The sequence below is a fragment of the Sorex fumeus genome, unplaced genomic scaffold (genome assembly GCF_029834395.1).
Source record: "Sorex fumeus unplaced genomic scaffold, SorFum_2.1 ptg000014l, whole genome shotgun sequence".
Lineage (NCBI taxonomy): Eukaryota > Metazoa > Chordata > Mammalia > Eulipotyphla > Soricidae > Sorex > Sorex fumeus.
Window position 1 is genome coordinate 4,015,222 of NW_026606071.1, and position 19,798 is coordinate 4,035,019.

Here is a 19,798-nt window from a genome sequence, read left to right on the forward strand (position 1 = left end):
GGGTTTATAATTTTGTAGTCTCTTAAAGCTTTAGAAACCCATTGTAATGCCATCACTTTGGGTATTTTCAATTTTAAAACAGGTAGTGTGAATCTGTATCCTCTCTGAAAATGTGTTTGCACCCTGAAAGCAACTTGTTTCTCTGTTGGCAAAATTCAGGCCCAACACATGTATTCCTGGAGAAGATTAACTTTCTTGTCATGCCTAGAGCTCAGCCTGGAATGTGCTGCCCGAACCAACTGAGGGATCTTTTGGATCTCAACCTGGGTGACTGGAGTTTTAGACTGTGGTGCCACTGCCTGGGCTGAGGTGGTCATGAACATCCTGCTATGTATGTCTCACTTCCTGGTGAGAAAGGCTGTAGATTCTAACCTGGTGCCCCTGCACTGTTCTGAGGCAACACTTACATCTCTGCTATTAGAGATTCCTAGTGAGAGGGCCCAGAAGATGGCTCAGGTCCCTTTCAAAGTGCTCAGGGCAAGCAGGAAGACCTAAGCTTTAGCACCAGTGTCAACACGTACGGTTGGAACCTTTGAGCTGCTGCATTCTGCGGTCCTCTGTGACGGAAAATTTTAAACAAATAAAAAATTACTGGAAAATCATGTGTCATGTTTTTGATAACAATAGTATTTTATCTCCTAGGACACATTTTAGTGTCAGGATTGTCATAGTAAGAAAAATAATATGAGGATGAAAATAACATAAAATGACTTTTAAAAAGTTTTATATATGTGTGTGTCTATGACATCAAGTGCACGTAATCTTATATGTCTAGGTTGGAATATTTATTTAGATTTGTGAATGTTTAGCAAGGAATCCTGATGAGGACTTGTTCATTTGATCCTGTGAACAGTGTCAAAATGAGTGATAGTCATTAAGCAAACTTTTAATAGGAATCAGGTTGCATTTCTGTTTTTTTCCATTTGGAGTGGTATCCCTGTTTGTTTTCCCTTGTTGACTGGCCTTTGGCAATGTCAGAGAGAGAGAGAGAGAGAGAGAGAGAGAGGAGAGATGCAAATGAGCTCCGCTGTACTGCAGTGGAGAAATACCTGTGATTCAGAACACTGTGGCCCAAGGCAATTATCTTTAAACAATATGCAATATGTGTGGTAGCAAAATGAAACTAGTTTAGTTTTCACCCGTTGATTAAGTTATTCCCATAATGTTTCTGTACTTATCAACATTGTAGTTTTATGCAAGGCAAGATATGGTCTTTTGGTATATTGAAATAATAATATATATACTTGGTAGAAAAATATTTGAAACAGTCCAAAAGCATATACAATAAAAATAAAACTCACTATAGCCTGCTTGGAAGCACTTTAAATTACCAGATCCAATGCACACCTTTTTAAAATTAAATTTATTTTTAATTAAATCACAGTGAGATACACACTTACAAGGTTGTTCATGATTGGGTTTTACACACACTTATATAAAATAACTCAGAGGCTGTCAAGATGACTCAAAATGCGGTATTGCATGCTTCACATATAGGGTCCTAGGATTTGATCTCTAGCACCACATGGGCCCTAAGCACTGAGCTGAGAGTAACTCTTGACAACACCAGGTGTGACCTCAAACACCTCCACATTTTCCTCTCCCCCACCTTCAAAAAATGAAAGTAAATAGGAAAATACCATGTACCACTAGGAGACTCCCCCTACCCACCATACACTTCACAATATAAATCTTGTATATCTGTCTGTATTAGCATGTGTAGATTTACCTCTTTCTTTGCAAATCCCAATTACTATTCTAGTGTATCTATATACCCAAACTTCTATAACTCATATTTCTTTTTTTAACTTACGTTTATTAAAATGCCATGATTAACAAGGTTATTCATAAAACAGTTGTATAGGGTTACAATGTTCCAACACCAGTTCCACCATCAGTGTGACCTACCCTCTACCAATGTCCCCAGTTTCCACCACAGTTCCCCCTGCCTTTAGTAGGCACAAAATAAATTTATTTCATATTGGTTGCCCCAAGAAAACTTAGAGTGGAAAATGCAATTATCAGGAAGTAAATAAACGTTAATTTGTGATGATTGATTGTTATATGATTTTCATCTATGTAAATAAATAAAACCCTACTCTTGTTTATATAGATAAGCTTTTGACTCTACATATTACATTAGCTTTTATTTTGTATTTTAATCTCATTATGGTGGTAATCCTACTTTCTCTGTCATTAATAAAACTATTATTTTAACATTCTTTGCTAGTATATTTTAGAATTTATATGAAATAGGTGAAGCCTACAACTGTAAAATTTATTAACAGTGAAGAGAATTAAGAAAAGTTAAGGAGAAAATCTGACTAGACCTATACAAGTACAAAGTGTTGTATCCTAAGAAGGGAATATTGAAAAGACAATAAGACATAGCACATTAAATATAAATGAAATGTTAATTCATTATTGAAAATGAATAAAATCTGTTAGCAAACTAGGAGCAAACATACCTTCCTTAATCTATTAAGAGGCAACCTTAAGCATTCACATGAGTGAATGCCAGTGTCACATGAGAAGTTTGTCCTGCCCTTTAAAGACGCTCCTTTAATGCATCTTGTAAAACTGGTTCCAAGGCTATGAATTCCCTGAGCTGTTGCTTTTCCCTGAAGCTCTATATCATTCCTTCAAATCTGAAGGATAATCTTGATGGATAGAATATTCTTGGGGAAGTGTTCATTTCATTGAGTTTTTGTACTATATTCCTTCATTCCCTTCTGGTGCGTAGAGTTTCATTTTATAAATCTGCTGTGACTCATATGGGATCTCCTTTGTATGTAAATTGCTTTGTTGATCTTGCTGATTTCAATAGTCTCTCTATCTTTGAAGTTTTTCATTTTGAGTAGTGTCTCTTAGTGTGTGGTTTTTTTTTTCCCCTCTGTGATCCTTTAGCCCTCTTGAATCTTGGTGCCTATAATCTTCATATCTAGGGAAGTCCTATTCATTTATTTAAATATTGCTTTCTCATCTAATTTGCCTTCCTGTTCTTCAGGGATTCTGATGAGTTCTCATCATTATTCCCCTTAAGCTTATCCCGTAATTCTCTGGTATGCTGTTCATTTCTTTTTGTACTATTTTTTTACCTTCTGTTTTCAAACTTTCCTTCATCTCTTCTTGGATCTCCTTGATCTTTTACTCAGCTGATGTTAATCTGCTCTTAAGAGCTTCTGTTGGGTTTTTTAAATCACCTATCCTGCTCTCATTTCAGCTTGTTCCATTATCATTTCAGTACTTGTTCTATCTACTGCACTGCTGGCTTTACTGACTACCTTTGCCATCCTTTCTTTGATCTCATTAAACATTCTCACCATGGTGTCACTAAATCATTATATGAGGATTCACTGACCTGGTTAGTGCTGTTGGAGCCCTCTGTTTTCCTGTTTTCACTCACTGAGCTTAGTGGGTTTCTATACATCTTCTCTATTGGGTTTGCTGTGTTCCTACAGTACAATGAGTAGTGTGAAATTAGGAGCCATTGTGTGACTACAAGGGCTGATACTTCAGAAGTTGTGGAGGTGGGTGCCTTGCTCTGACAGTTGGATGTGGGGGCTGCTGGGCCTACCAGAAGGGAGAGGAATCCACTCACCCTTGTTCTGGAAAGACCATGGACTTGTCAGCCAGGTGATTAGCCTAACTGGGATGATGTGGCAGCGTGCAGAGTTCAGGAGTTATGGAAATGGGTGCCTTGGTACGGCCTTAACTCATGCTTATTGATGGGCATTTAGAATGTTTCCAGTCTTTCTAAACACAGCTTTTGGGAAAATGTGTTATAATCAGGTATTTGTTCAAATGTGTGAGTTGCACAGTAGAATGTGTGAGTATGTCTGTAGGATAAAAACCTACCAGGGGACTTTTAGATGAAAGTATATGTATAGGAGCTGGAGTGAGTGCACAATGGGTAGGGCATTTGCCTTGCATGTGGCCAGCCAGGGTTTGATTCTGAGCATCCTATGTGGTCTCCCGAGCACTGCCAGAAGTGACTTAAAAAAGCCAAAAAAAAAAAAAAAGTGTATGTATATACAAAGCTTTGATAGATAGTGCAAATTATTCTTCACAGACTTAGACCCCCTTCAGTTTTCTTTTCTGATACCCATAACAGTACTATCACTTATCACTATATTTTAATTTGTTAGTTTTATATTTCTGCTGTAATACTAATTTGCATTTATTTAGTGTTAAGACCATACATCTTTGCTGTGTTTGTAAATAAGTATTTTCATCTATTTATATGTTTTTGTATGTATTTTCTATTTGTCAGTTTTTAAAAAATCTCTCTTGATGTCACTCCATATTCTCAATTGCTTAAATCAAAATCTGGAGTCACATTTGACATTAAATTTATCAGCAAATCAAATCCAGCTACTCCCTGTTCACTGTTGCTGCATATCTGGTCCAAGCTGCTATTGTCACCCACCTGGACTGTTGCCCTAGATTCGTGAGTTAATAAGAGTGCTGCCAGCAGGCAATGGCATACTAAAAACTGGAATCATTTGAGGAGCTTTTCATAAAGAACTATTTATTAAAGGATTGTTCAGCATTGCAGGATATTGGTAGTACCAGGCACTAGTTAAAATTTGGCCTCTATACCACAAGATAAAAAGGAAGATAAGTTACTAGCATCCAAAGACCTGGATGAAAGGAGAAAATCTGGATTTTGTGGACATTGTCAAAAGACTTGAGCTGTGACTTTTATCAAAGGGTAGTAGCTTTCCAGAGTGACCGGAAGGGAGGAGCAGGAGATTAAAATCCTGACCTCAGTCTCTTTCCTCCTTTTGATTGTGTGTGTGTGTGTGTGTATGTGTGTGTGTGTGTGTGTGTGTGTGTGTGTGTGTATTCCCCGCTGATCTAATCTGCCTGGCAGTCATCAGGATGGATCATCAGAGAATTCCTGTTGGTCACTTCCTGGGTGAGGAGTAGGTGGAAAACAGAGTAGATCTGCAGAGATTGTGGGGGTAGATGGTGGACATGATCAGCAGGGAATCTGGCTAGTCCTGGAGATGCTTGAGAGTTACCAGGGCCACATCTGAGAGATGTTTCGGGCCCCATGAAGGTGTTGGGATTGAACTCAGGATTTTATACATGCTAGACATATGCTGTGCCTTTAAACCCCCAAAAAAGAATTCTGGAGCAGTGGTTTGAAGAAAACTGGTTTACCTCCTCTTTATTCTCCCCACTTTTCCCTGGTTGTACCCCAACACTATGTTCTGTACAGCAGCCAGAGTGATTTCTTTAAAAAATGTGAACCTAGTACTCCTGCACTAATAGCTTCTATTTCATCTATCTCATGGGAGTGCAGAGTATTTCCGCTTGCTATTTTTGTCTGTGCCTTCTTCTATCTTTCTTCCTCTGTGCCTTACTGAGCGTTGCCAGTGACTCAGAATCTGTGGGCACCTTCACACCTCCCTATGTAAGGGGCTCCTTTTGCTGCTTGGAGTATTGTTTCTTCCGATGTCCACAGAATATTCCATCCCCCACTACTTCTGAGAGTTGCTTGAGTATCATTTTCTCTTTATTGCCCAGAACATCCTATTACAATTTCAGCTTTCCCTTACCACTTTGTTTTGTTTTGTATTTTGGCTTTTTGTGTCACACCTGGTGACCATCAGGGCTTACTCCTGGCTCTGCACTCAGGAATTACTTCTGGCAGTTCTTGGGGGACCAGAAGGGATGGTAAATTAAACCTGGGTTGCCAATGCAAGGCAAACACCCTAACCATTGTATTATTGCCCTGCCACTCCCTCCCACCCCCGCTACTTTATACTCCCATCTTCTCTGGTTTATTCTTCCATGAAATATTTATGTTAGTATATGTTAGTTATTTTATGTGGTTTTTATTTCTGTCCATTAGTAAAACATAATCTATGAGAACAGTTTTAAAAAATCTATTCATTGATAAACCCCAGTTCTTAGAACAAAGCCCAGTGCTTGGCCCAAGTTTGGTACCAAATAAATTCAATGGGTGGGTGAATGAGTAAATATCATTCCTTTTTCTAGAGTGAAGAAGTAAGAAAATCCTTACATATCCAAGTACACAAATGTGTCAGTTTTCGTCTGTGCGCTTTTGTCCTCGATGATATTTTTATAATAATTTTACATAAATTCTGAGGTGTCTTATGAAAATAATTTATAAATTGAGACTTGGTTTTTATTATGTTAAAAGTTTTATACAAATACCATTTGCTTTTTAAAAAAAGAGGGTATTTGCATCACTTGGACTGTGTACTGACTTATCGGAAATAAGAAATCCTCAGAGCTTAAATTATGTCCACTGAACTTCCTTTCCACTCTTTTCTAGAGAAACTCTCACCCTTCTCTAGCCTAAACACATAAACATTTCTGTACCACATAGGATTTGCTCTTTCCAGCATCTCATGGGAGAAAATGAATTTAGCTCTGTCTATTCTTTAGCTCATTCCTATGCCAAGAAGACATTTGCTGAATGGACATGTGGGGTTTTGGCTGCAAATTGCCTGGTCTTCAACCCCCATGCCAGGTCCCACTTTTTTTAAAAAAGGTGGTTTATTTATTTATTTTTGCTCTGGGAACATTCCACCTGTGCTCAGACATCACTCCTGGCTCTGCACTTAAGATCAATCTTAATGGTACTCTAGGGACCATATATGGTGCCAGTGTGCAGTCGGCTGTACACAGGGCAAATGCCTTAATTCCCTATACCTGTGTCTCTGGCCTTGTTTTCCAGCTGTTTGCATGGGTTACTGTCATCTGCCTTGTGCTGTGTCCTCATGAATTCTGTCCCCAAAACAAGTTAAATGGAATGAGTTAAGACATGTAGAGTACTGGGGCTGGAGAGATAGCACAGTGGGTAGGGTGTTTGCCTTGCACGCGGCCAACCCGGGTTTGATTCCCAGCATCCCATATGGTCCCCTGAGCACTGCCAGGAGTAACTCCTGAGTGCAGAGCCAGGAGTAACCCCTGTGCATCGCCAGGTGTGACCCAAAAAAGCAAAAAAATAAAAACAACAAAAAACATGAAGAGTACTGAGTACAGGGACTGGCACATTGTACGTCTCAGTGAATGTAGGCTACTTGGCTTAGCATTGCTGACTTACTTCTATCTTTTCAACCAGCCCTATCTATTCCTTTGTGTCTCTATGTCCTCGCTGTATATTTACTTTTAAAAAAAAACCTTTTATTTTATTTATATTACTTTTAAAACTTTTAAATATGTTTACATGATTTCTTTACATCCAGGGTATTGAATTCTCTACCTTTCTTTATCACAGCCTATGTTCAACCCCTTCAGTCTGGCAGTTAACTAACCCTAACCAAGCAATGGCCCCTAACTCAAAATAGTTGTTATTTTTGACAAATAGAATTGGAAATGCCCACTACTGCAGCTTGATGTGGACGGATTAAATACGTACATAGGGATATTAAAGTAAAATATCACTAATAATCTGTTGAAGGAAAAATTTTTTTAGAACCTTTTCCTGTTTACACGTGCTGGTTTGATTTTTCTCTCAAGAATCTTGGTTGTGGGGCTGGAGCTATAGCACAGCAGGTAGGACGTGGCCTTGTACCTGGTTGACCTGCGTTTGATTCCCAGCATCCCATATGGTCATCTGAGTGCTGCCAGGAGTAATTCCTGAGTGCAAAGCCAGGAGTAACCCCTGTGCATCACTGGGTGTGACCCTAAAAGAAAAAGAAAAATCTTGGTTGTTTTAGTAGGTCCTGAGTGGCTATGAGTAGATATGGTTGTTTCTGCCAAAAATGATTAAGTCGTATCTGGAGTATGGGAAACACTGTACAAATTGGGGATGATTTGGCAGTTCCCCAAGCACCATGATTCATTGATGGTGTGTCCTTTGCATGAAGGCTGAATGATATGGCTCTAGAACTACTGTTCCAGGCCATGAAGTTTTGAAGCCAGGGTGGGCCGCAGACCTACTGAGTCTTGTTTCTCTTTCTGAGCTCTTATTCCATGTGGCAGAGGTGAGTTGAGTCAGCTGTGTGGATGCCTACATCCCTGGAATTCTCTTGTGCCCTCTCACTGAGGAGCATTATTTGCTGGACAGTCCCTGCATGGGAAGGCGCTGCGTGTGGCCTTCAGTGAGTTTGTGTGTGAAATGTTTGAGCCCCAAGAAGCCTTCTTGGTGATGGGAGTGTCAACACCGGAAGTTTGTAACGTGACTTAACCGTGGCCTGATTTTTCGTCTGGTTTCTTCTTAGGAAAAAAAAAAATCAAAATCGCACCCCCCACCTTTTTTTTTTTTTTAAAAAAAAAAACATTCCTGTACTATCTCTCCAACCCAAGAATACATTCTTTCCTACTACTGTGTTAGGCTGATCAATATTTCAAAGTTATTTTTATTTTCATTATTTACCAAAGATATATTTGATAGAGACAGTGTATATAGCTTACTAGAAAGCTGTATTTTGCTACATGTCATATACATAGGGCTGGAGCGATAGCACAGCGGGTAGGGCATTTGCCTTGAAGCTGCCAGCCAACATGGTCGACCCGAGTTTGATTCTTCTGCCCCTCTTGGAGAGCCCAGCAAGCTACTGAGAGTATCTTGCTCGCGTGGCAAAGCCTGGCAGTTTCCCCGTGACGTTTTCAATATGCCAAAAACAGTAACAACAAGTCTCACAATTTGGTTACTGGTGCTTGCTTGAGCAAATCGATGAACAATGGAAGACAGTGACAGTGACAGTCATATTCATTATCACGTATTTGCTAGTAGCTAAATAACATCTGGATTTTTTTTTTAAGTGGGGCAGGAAAACATTCCAAAAAATGCTTAGGGTTTCTGGGGTCACGTGATGATTTTCATCAAACTAAGCCAAGACAATCCAATGCTCAGGCCGGTAGTGCTGGGGTCTTCCAGGGCCACTCCATGTTACTTGGCAGGCCACCCAGCCACACCTGGCAGTCGTGGGGTGCAGGGCCATTGATGCCTGGGTTTTAACTTGGGACCTTCACCAGGCCAGAACTTATCTCTAGATTTTGGCAAGAGGAAAGATGAGTGCTTTATCTGTGCTCTTCTCCCTGTGCACTTTCCTAGGGCATGGTTTGGGGTTGTGGAAGAAGAGGGAAGATTTCAAAATTTGGAAGACAAGTTAAATTGATTTCACTTGATCTCTGAGCAGTAGACATGAAGACTTGTGTACCAAATTAAAAGAGGAAAGCCTGGCAAGCTACCAAGAGTATCCCACCCACACGGGAGAGCCTGGCACGCTTCCTGTGGCATATTTGATAGACCAAAACCAGTAACTCTAACAGGTCTCTTTCCCCTGACCCTGAAAGAGCCTTTAATCATTGGGAAAGATGAATAAGGAGAGGCTGCTAAAATCTCAGACCTGGGACGAATAGAAATGTTACCGGCGCCCGCTCGAGTAAATCGATGAACAATGGGATGACAGCGATACAGTGATAACAGTGATAAATAGAAAGTAGCTATAGACCTGGGGACTTTGAGATAGATTGGGGATGACTGCTGAGTGCTAGTGTAAAATGAGATGGAACTCTCCAGATGGGATAGAGGGCTTCCTCCACAGATCAAGGACATAGTAAACACATCAATTAGTAAAGGTTTTTGTGAATTTTTATGAAAATCAAGTAATTCCACATTAGCAGTTACCTATCTCTATGTGAATATCATAATGTTTGTGTGTTTAGGAAAGGCTAGTGAGATGACGAGGTCATTTATATTGTATAAAAACAACTCATGTTGAATTAAACATGAGAGAGAGAAAGAGAGAGAAAGACAGACAGACAGACAGACAGGAGACAGGAGACAAGAGACAGAAGAAAGAAGGGTCTTAGCATGGGTGGAGAGGGACCCTCTTCAAGAATAATAAGCTTTAAATATTGAACTTTGGGCTGCTCTCTGGCCTCTGTACCATGTAAATTCCAATTCACTGCAGTTAAACAGGAAAGCTTTAAAAACTGCCCAAGTTTAACTTTGTTCTCTTGGCAAATTTTCTCTCATGGTTGTGTTTAGATTCCACTTTATTTACTGTGGTTCTGCAAATTAAAACATTTGCAAATTAAAACTGCAAATTAAAAAGACAAAGAGTCTCTTTTTGACTTTTTCCTTTTATTCATTTCCCTCCCCATCCCCCTCCCCTAGGAATTTTTTCTTGTAAATGAGAAGTTTTTCCTGGTACAATCTCTCATCCTCCTTGTACTCAATTAGAGAACTGGTAGGCAACCTAGAAATCATTTAGCCCAATTTCCTTATTACTAACTGACTAACACTCATGCACTTGGTTGGTATTTAACACTAAATGTTCTACTGAAATGAAGTTCATGGGATTTTAGTTTCAATTCCATCTCCTTCCCTGCATGCATTGATCACACACATACTTTATTTTAAGACTTACCAATGACCTGGCTTTTCTCCCCACCTTTTGGGTTGGGGGAAGAAGTCGTTAAAGAGTTTTTGTTTAAAAATGTAAGATGCTTTCAGGATCATTTCCTTCTCATCCGTCAGGGAAACAAACCAGCATTGATAAAACTGTGGGTGTTTTCAAAGGGCCTGTATTCTTCGTGCTGCCTCCAGCAGGACCATTGGAATTTCTCATGGAAAGGACAGGGAGATTTTGATTCTCTGGTTCCTGTTGTAGTTGTAATTCAATAAATAAATAAATACCAGTTGCAGCGAATCAAGCTTCCTCTTATTTTTTTCCAGTTCTACTTTTTCGGACTTTCTCATTTGTTCTTGAGAAACTGTTATAAAAGTTCTTCATATAAAGGATGTTTCCATATAAATTAGTAGCACTTTCTCATGTTCACTGATTATAAAATTTTTGAACTTTTAGTAGTCTCTGATTTTGGACCCTCCTCTCCTTATTTTAAGATAACAAAATGTCTCTAAGTCGAAGAAAATATTAAATGTCCATTTTGATGTTAATAATGCCTGGAATTTTAATTGATTTGGGGGGCTGTGCCTCTGAAGCAATGCTCAGAGGCCTTGTGATTCTTTTTTTTTTTTGCATTTTGGGTCAGACCCAGAGATACACAAGGGTTACTCCTGGATCTGCATTCAGGAATTGCTCCTGGCTATGTCAGGGGACTATATGGGATGCTGGGAATTGAACCCGGGTTAGCTGTGTGCAAGGCAAACACCCTACCCGCTGTGCTATCGCTCCAGCCCCAGGCCCTGTGATTAATTTTTTTTTCTTTTTGGGTCACACCCGGTGATGCACAGGGGTTACTCCTGGCTCTAAACTCAGGAATTACTCCTGGCTATTCTCAGGGGGCCATATGGGATGCTGGGAATCGAAGCTGGGTTAGCTGTGTGCAAGGCAAACGCCCTACCTGCTGTGCTATCGCTCCATCCCCAAGCCTTGTGATTCTTATTTGGTGCTAGAGCTCTAAGATGCAGAGCTGCCTGGGCCTTGCATTGCAGGAACCACCAGAGCCATATATATTTGGTTGTACTGGGGACCACTGGGACTGTACCCAGCAGTGTTGGGGAATTCATGTGTGCCAGGGTTCAAACTGACCGCTGAACTATGTTCCCAGCTCTGGATTTTTTTTGTTGTTGATGTTGGTTGTTGTTTTTTTTTTTTTTTGTCACACCTTGTGTTGCCCCTGGATCATTTCTGGCCGTGCTCAGGGAACAATATAGGCTGCCGGGGATCAAACGCGGGTTGACCGTATGCAAAGCAAGTGCACTATCCACTGTATTATCACTCTGCTCCAGAATTTTGGTATGTGTTTATGTGTGTTTTGTTTTGTTGGGGAGTGGGGAACCACATTCAGTAATGTTTAGGGGTTACTCCTGGCTATGCTCTCAGGAATTACTCCTGGAGATGCTTGAGGGACCATATGGGATGTCAAGGATTGAACTGATTGCCCACATGCAAGACAAGCAACTTACTCACTGTATTATTTCTCAGGCCCCAGTATTTTGATTTTTTAAAATGATTTATTTTTATTTTTTGCTTTTTGTATATTCCCAGCGATGCACAGGGTCCTGGCTTATGCACTTAGGAATTACTCCTGGTGGTCCTCAGGGGACCATATGGGCTACTGGGAATTGAACCCGGGTCGGACGTGTGCAAGGCAAACATCCTACCCACTCTGCTATAGCTCCAGTCCCTAAAATGAATATTTTTGCATTGTTCTACTTTAATAATGTACTTTAAAATAAAATAAAGGAATAAAAATTATAGTGAACTAAAGCTCCTATATGTGTATGAGATGAAAATGTATACATTCAGTTAATTATGAGGGCATGTGACAGCTCCTAAATAAACTTTAAATGTGGAAATTAACATATGCTCATCCACAGCACATTTTGACAGTATTTTAGATCATTATATAAATCATGCATCTTCACTGATTGAAAAAAAAGAGAGAGAAAAGGCCTCTAAACAAAAGGAAGAAAAAATATCCTAAACCCTACATATATCCTAAACATATATGGCCTTAGCACACACATATATGTTTTGTTTTATTTAGCTGTATCCAGCTGGAAGAGGGCTTCTCACAGGTTGGTGGTTGGAGTCCCTAAGAGACCATATGGTATTGGAGCTTGTACAGGAGCTTCCACATACAAAGCGTGTACTGCAGACCCTTGAGCTATTTCTAGCTCTCCATAGCATATATATTTGTATATGTGTGTTTGTATAGACCTCCGGGCCCCAGCCAAGGTCATGCAGGGACCACTCTCCACACACTTGGATGAGCCTCACGCATAAAAGAACTGGCAGAGGAACCCAGGTGTGTGGGACCCGGGGCTGTGATCTCCAAGCCTGCACGGTTTGGGACTGGACTTGCCAGTAGCTAGACAGTTACACCCACCAACTGCCGTGTAACCCCAACAACGGCCAGGATCCAGAGATTATCACACTCAGCTCCCGGGAGAGAACAAGGCAGAGTCTTCTACCCTGTGCCTGACTGTCTCCACCAGGGCCCAACAGCTGAAGACCTCCGGGCCCCAGCCAAGGCCATGCTGGGACCACTCTCCACACACTTGGATGAGTCTCACGCATAAAAGAACTGGCAGAGGAACCCAGATGTGTGGGACCCGGGGCTGTGATCTCCAAGCCTGCACGGTTTGGGACTGGACCTGCCAGTAGCTAGACAGTTACACCCACCAACTGCCGTGTAACCCCAACAATGGCCGGGATCCAGAGATTATCACACTCAGCTCCCAGAAACGACATCTTATCATCTCATCCCTACTTTGGACAAAGTGGCAGGCTACCAAATGTAACCTGCCCACACGGCAGAGTCTGGCAAACTCCCCGTGGTATACCCAATATGCCAAATACCAGTAACAATGATGGGTCTCATTCTCCTAACCCTGAAAGAGCCTTGAATATGGCACTTAAAAAAAAAATCTCAGGGCTAGGACGAAGGAGACGTTACTGGGGCCTGCTCGAGGCAATCGACGAACAACAGGGTGGTCGTGATCGTGATATATGTATATGTATTTTAGTTTGGTTTTTGTACTTAGAAAATGTATTTGTATAAATATGTAAAGTTTTAATTTGCTTAGTCTGTCTCCTATTTTCTTACTTTTTTTTTTATTTGAATCACTGGGAAAAGTTACAAAGCTTTCAGGTTAAAGTCTCGGTCATGCGATGATCAAACACCTTTCCCTTCACCAGTACTTATTTTTCACCACCAAGAACCCCAATATACCCCCCTCCAACCCCTCCCAATGTCTGTGAGGAAGATGAATTCTACTGAACTCTCTATCTACTTTGATTACATTCATTATTTCAACAAAAGATGCACCATTATTGTTTAGAGTTTTTACTCAACAATCAGAACTGCTGAAAAGGCATTGTGAAATAATTTGTTTTCTACAGCTGGTTATGAGAACCATATTATGTATCGCTACCCCACAATTTTGGATTTCTGATATTTTACTTATTAAGTCTGGAGGGATTTCTGCCAGGAGCCAGATAACTATGAGATTGGTTTCTGTGGCTCTGGAATCATGGCCATGCCAGAGAGCCACTCATGGGAGGCAACTCATGACCTCAGTAGGGCGTGAAGCTATTGTCTTACTCTTTTCTCTTTGTTTTATTATTGTAATTACTTTGAATGTGCTTAAGTTAATATTTTCCCCATTTTTATTGCACCATGCTTTATAGTACCTTAATTGACAGCTTCATGAATACATTATTCTAATATACTACTCTCTATCAGACAGATAAAACAGTGGCCAACCCAGTTTCCATCCCCAGCACCACATATGATCCTCTGAATCTTGCCAGGAGTGATCTCTTAGCAGAGATAGGAGTAAGTCCCGAGCACCATAGCTGAGTGGGGCCCAAAAGCCAAAAAAAAAAAAAAAAAAAAAAGGGCGGGGGGGGGGGGAAAGAAAGACAATCCAAAAGGTCATTGAAACCAAGAATTGGTTCTTTAGAAATGTCAAAAAATAGAGAAACCTTTGATGATACGTGCAGAGAGAAAACACGTAAGTAGAATCAGAAATAAAAGGAAAAGTTAGAACAGATAATACAGAAATACAAAAGATATTAATTGTATGGTAAAAATATTAGCCTATTTGAAATGGACAGATTCTTAGAAATATGACATTCTAAGCCTAAATAGGAAGAAATAGAAAACCTGTGTGTATCCATTACAAGAAGTAAATTGACAGTATTAAAAACTTTACCAAAAATAAGAGCTCAGGACCAGATGGTTTCAGTAGTGAATTCTACTAAACTGTCAAAGAGTAATTAACACCAAATTTTACAAATTCTTCTGTAAAATTGAGTAAGAGAAAATGCTTTCAAACACATTATTTGATGCCAATATTTTCTTAATTCTGAGACCAGACAAGGACATCACACACATACACACACACACACACACACACACACACACATACACACACGCACACACACACATACAAGAAAACGGTAGCCAATATTTTAAATTTTTTAAAAAATTTTCTTGCTTTTGAGTCCCATCGAGCAGTGCTCAGGGGCTACTCCTAGTCCTGTGCTCAGGGGTTGCTTCAGGCTGTGCTCAGAAATTGAACTAAGACTTATATGGGGTATGGTGCTGCCAACAGGTCAATCTGTACCTGTGAGGTTGGTGCATCATCAGCTTGTTGGTGGCTTCAGACTTTTAGATACCCCAGAATTGCTGCTGTGCCTTTGGCAGACCCCAACAACTTGGGGCCAGGTTTACCAAGAAAGTAAACGGCCAAAAGTTAGGTATGTGGGAGACAAACCCACAAACCACCTCCGTCTCAGCTATATAATTGGAGGCAAAACCTCTCTAGTTCCTGATCAAACTGCTTAAATGCCTTGATCCCAGAGACTCAGAAACAAATCTCAAAAACCTGCGACTTTTGGCAGAAATGTGTCCAGTCTCCGCAGTAGGTTACCAGTGCCGGGCCACCCCAGGGGAGAAAGGGTACTGTCCCTCTGCTTGCTCCCTCTTGGCGGCTCAGTGGCCATCATCCTCCAGAGGCCATTGGACAGTCAGGTTTGGGCCTGCAGTAATGAGACACATGGGGTCTCCTGAGATGGGGGTGGAGCTGGCCCTTTCCTCCCCACCCCAATGAGACCCTGAATCGCAGCTCACGAAGAGCTGCTCAGGCTCCTGATCAAGCTGCTTAATGGCCATGATCCAAGAGACTCAGAAACAAATCTTGGAACCCAGCGACTTTTGGCAAAAATGCATCCAGTCCCCGCAGTAGGTTACCGGTGCTGAGCCACCCCAGGTGGGAATAGGTTTCTTGCCTTGGCCTGTTCCCCCTGGCAACTCGGTAGCTGCCATTCCCCAGAGGTCATTGGACAGTCAAGTTTGGGCCCACAGTGACGAGATACGTGGGACCTCACGGGTTGAGGGTGGAGCTGGCCCTTTCCTCCCCGCTCCAAGGAGACCCTGAGTCGCCACCCACAATTGCCTCTCTGGCTCCTGATCAAGCTGCTTAATGGCCATGATCCCAGAGCCTCAGGAACCAGTCTCGGAACCCAGCAGGTTTTGGCAGAAATTCTTCCATATTTAATTGTTAAAATTTCGGAATTCTAAAATTGCACGGCCACTATTGCAGCCGCGTGACATCATATGTTATACATAATCAGCAATAGAAAACAAATTGTCTATGGTTGCCTTTTTGGCAGATCTGACTGTTGGGGTAAAATCCCAAATAATAATGGTGGGTCTGGTTGAAATATTGAATGTGATCAAAGTAGAGAGAGAGTAATGTGGAAGTCATTTGCCCCACAGGTAGGAGTAGGGTGTGGGAGGGGGTTTTTGGTGGTGGAAAATGAGCACTGGTGAAGGGATGGGTGTTTCATCATTGTATGACCAAGACTTAAACCCTAAAGCTTTGTAACTCCTCTCATGGTGATTCAATAAATAAATTTATAAAAAAGAAAAAAAAAGAAATTGAACTAAGACCTTCCATGTATAATACATGGATTCTAGCCCCTTGTGCTATTGGTGTAGCCCCTACACCAATATCTTTGATGAATGTAGATCCAAATATCTGCAACAAAATACTAGTATAGGGGCTGAAAGTACAGTAGGAAGTGTGCTTTCCTTGCATGTCACTGATCCAGATTTGATCTCTGCTTAGCCCTGCCATGAGTGAGCACAGAGCCAGAAGTAACCCTGAGCATCATGGTGTGGCTCAGAAAACCAAATAATAACAACAACAAAGTAAAACCTAGTAAATTGAATTTAGTCACGATTTATTGAATGCATCAGTGGGATTAGTCTAGGAATACACAGACCGTTCAACATAGGCACATTTATAAACATAATATGTCATATCAACAAAGGGAAGGATAAGATCACGTGATCATCTTAGTAGATACCAAAAAAAAGGCCTGGCAGGATTCCATAGTCTATTATAAAACCCCTGAAAAAATGAGTATAGAAAAGAACTTGTCTCAAATAATACTGGTCATATTTGGCAAACCAACAGTTATCATCACAATGGAAATAAACTAAAAGCTTAAGGATTTTCTTTTTGTACTACTATTATATATGGGGAGGAAGACCTAGTAAGAACAGTTGAATAAGAGTATAATATAAGAGGAATCCAAATTGGGTTTTTTTTGGGGGGTATGGGGGCACGTAGTGGTGCCCAGGGCATAGTTACCCTGCCTCTGCACTCAGGAATTACTCCTGGGAAACTCAGGAAACCATTTGGGATGCCAGGGATTGAGTCTGAGTTGGCCTGTGCAAGGCAAGTACTTTATCACTCTGGCCCAAAAGGAGTTCAGATTTAAAAGGAAGAAGTGAAACTATATTCTGATAGCATGGTAACAAACATAGGATATTCTGAAGTCTCCAGAAAAAAAATTATTGGAATTAATACAATAACGTGGCAGACTGCAAAATTAATGTATAAAAACATGTCATGCTTTTATATGTAAATAATGAACTAGAAAAAACATCAAAAGGGAAAACAATCTTATTTATAATTACCTAAGAATATTGAATACACAGCGGATAGCTTGCAAGGCTCTGCCATACGGGCAGAATACTCTCGGTAGCTTGCCAGGCTCTCTGAGAGAGATAGAGGCTTTTGAGGCTCTAATCGCCCTTGTAGGTGTTCCCATGGTTCAAACTATATTTGAACCCTATCAAATAAGGTACGGCAATTCTGGAAGATGGGTATTAAGGGTCTTATAATGTGTCCAGAAAAGCGTCCTGGAGTGTGGCGGCGGCTGGGTAGTGGAGGTAGTGGAGGTAGTGGAAGTCTGCCGGTGAGGTATTTATCTGGTACTGTAGGGGTAGGGTGGGTCTTCTGTGCGCAATCCAATCCCTGGGTCTCTGGTGGTTGGTGGAAGCAGACAGGGAAGGGTAGGGTGAAGCTCCTGATTTTAATCCCTTCGTCACCTGTGGTTGGTGGGAGCAAGCAGAGAATCTCTGTCCCCAGGTACGTTGAACCTGGAATCCAAGGTCTCAGAGTTCCGCTTATCTTGTTCTGTGGGGTTTCAGTCGTGTGTGAGTCTTGGCCGTGCGGTCCAGAACATGTCCTGGAGCGTGGCGGTGGCTGGGTAGTGGAGGTAGTGGAGGTCTGAGCTCGCAAACAGTGCAGAGATGCGATCAAGGAAGACCTCAAAGAGAGAAGAGCAGAAGTGCTGTAGATGCAGCAGAAGCCAGGAAAAGCATTCATAACACCCGCCTGTCCTTCACCAACTACAAGACCAAGATGACTGCCCTCCGACATCCTGATGGATCTACCACATCTTCCAGAAGGGCAATGGATAAGATTATCCATGACTTCTACTCAGATCTCTTCGATAGCCATGTCCACCTGTCCACATACCAAATTCCACAGGATGGATATGTTGTTCTCAATGTTCTCCCTTCCGAAATCTGACATGCCATTTTGTCAGTAAAGAAATGAACAGCACCCGGCCCAGACAAGGTCAGACCTGAACACCTGAAGAACCTGCCATCAGTACTCATCAATACACTGACTCGGATCTTCACATGCTACCTGTCTGAATTCAAGGTTCCGTCCCAATGGAAAACCAGTAGGACTATACTACTGTACAAGAAGGGAGACATCCACGATATTGGCAACTGTCGCCCAATCTGCCTATTGTCTGTCATCTACAAGCTGTTCACTCAAGTCATCCTGAATAGGATTGGCAGAACACTAGATGAAGGACAACCATGCAGGCAAGCCGGGTTCTGCAAAGGATTCAGCACCATCGACCATATCCACATGATAACCAAGCTCATTGAGGTTTCTCGGGAGTTCAAGATGCCGCTCTGTCTAATGTGCATTGATTTAAAGAAAGCCTTTGATTCTGTTGAGATGGAAGCGGTCATTGAAGCCCTAGCCAATCAGGGCATTCAAACTCAATACATCAGGATCCTCCATGAGCTGTATTACGGATTCACTACCAGGATCTCACCATTCTACAAAGAAGTAATCATCGATGTCAAGAGAGGGGTTCAGCAGGGTGATACCATTTCACCGAAACTCTTCAGTGCCACCCTCGAGAACATCATGCGACGACTGGAATGGGAAGCAATGGGAGTGAAGATAGATGGTCGGCAACTACACCACCTCCGCTTTGTTGATGACATTGCTCTAATAACACCAAACATTAACCAAGTAGCACAAATGCTGGCCGACTTCGACTGTGATTGTGGAAAGGTCGGACTACAGCTGAATCTTACGAAGACAATGTTTTTGAGAAACAGCCTTGTTCCTGACGCTCCATTCGCTCTCAACGGAACCACCATCTCCGAACACAATAGTTATGTATACCTAGGTCGAGAAGTCAACATAATGAATGACCTGGCACCTGAGTTGCGCAGGAGGAAGAGAGCGGCTTAAAATGCCTTCAAGAGCGTTGAAGAAATAGTTAAGAGGACAAAGAACCTCCGTCATGTAATGAGATTTAGAGAGGACCGCTGGACTAGAGCCGTTACTGATTGGATGTCAAAAGACCATGTGGCCATCCACCTACCAGATGGTCAGACTTCTTCATCAAGATCATGAACAATTGATTTGAGGCTCTTCGTGTTCCTAGAACGAACAGACGCCATTGGGCTATACTGGCACGCGACAGGGACAAATGGAGACATTACTGGCACCCGCTCAAGCAAATCGACTATTAAGGGGAAGTCAAGTGATCAAGCGACCTAAGAATAGGAATTATCTTAGAGTAAAGTTAAGGAAGGATAGCACTCTAGCACTGTCCTCCCATTGTTCATCGATTTGCTTGAGCAGATCCAGTAACGTCTCCATTGTGAGACTTGTTTCTGTGTTTGGCATATCGAATACATAATGGGTAGCTTGCCAGGCTTTGCCTTCCGGGGCGAGATACTCCCAGTAGCTTGCTGGGCTCTCCGAGAGGGGCAA

The 19,798-nt window shown here is 41.5% G+C and overlaps 1 protein-coding gene across 1 annotated transcript in view; it reads left to right on the forward strand.

Annotated features, from left to right (window-relative positions):
* Positions 1 to 19,798, forward strand: part of ITGAV (integrin subunit alpha V) — a 114,160-nt gene that overhangs the window by 20,251 nt on the left and 74,111 nt on the right. The gene's annotated exons all lie outside the window — the stretch shown is intronic.